General features: G+C 34.6%; 1 protein-coding gene across 26 annotated transcripts in view; it reads right to left on the reverse strand.

The window, feature by feature from the left end:
- STAU2 (staufen double-stranded RNA binding protein 2) overlaps positions 1 to 624 on the reverse strand; it is a 362,398-nt gene that overhangs the window by 127,542 nt on the left and 234,232 nt on the right. The window lies entirely within an intron of this gene.

The raw sequence follows: 624 nt of genomic DNA on the forward strand, positions 1-624 counted from the left end.
TAGAGGTAGGAAAACTTCTTCCCAGCAATCCATAGAAGTTTAGAGCTCAAATAAAGTCAATATACAAAGCGCTGTTTCCAAAGAACTTTAATGATTTTGTTATAAAAACATTTTTTCCAAGTTAACTTTGGGGAAAAAGATTTGACAGCAGTTCCAATTTACTGTGCTGTATTTTCTGAGCGAATTAAAAGCTCCCCTGGTGTCTGTCGGTTCAGGACTGTGGAAGGGTTGTTTACGATGGTTCAGCTAGAGATGATGGGGGAAATGAAACTTACGAAAGGTTTATGCAAAAGCCAATAAATGGTGACGCTATAACAGCTGCAGTTCACAATTTTTTATGGTACAGTTAAAGTATTATGTCTGATATAGTGCTATTGTAAAAATGCTCTTTTTTAATTTAGTAAAATAAAACCACCTTTTTGACTTCAATTGAAAGCCTATATGAAAGAAAAAGGCACTCTCCTAAATACACAAAGTGACAGTGAGCAAGCTTGTCTGTCAGCGAATTTATTACTGTTCTATTTTTTCTCCTAAAGAAATGAAAATTAGAAAGGACAAAAATGCCACAAGACAATTACGGTAGAAAAGATAAGCTTCAGACTTCATTTTCATCAGTTAGTGGGA

This window comes from Loxodonta africana, chromosome 14 (assembly GCF_030014295.1).
Source record: "Loxodonta africana isolate mLoxAfr1 chromosome 14, mLoxAfr1.hap2, whole genome shotgun sequence".
In the NCBI taxonomy this organism is placed as follows: Eukaryota; Metazoa; Chordata; class Mammalia; order Proboscidea; family Elephantidae; genus Loxodonta; species Loxodonta africana.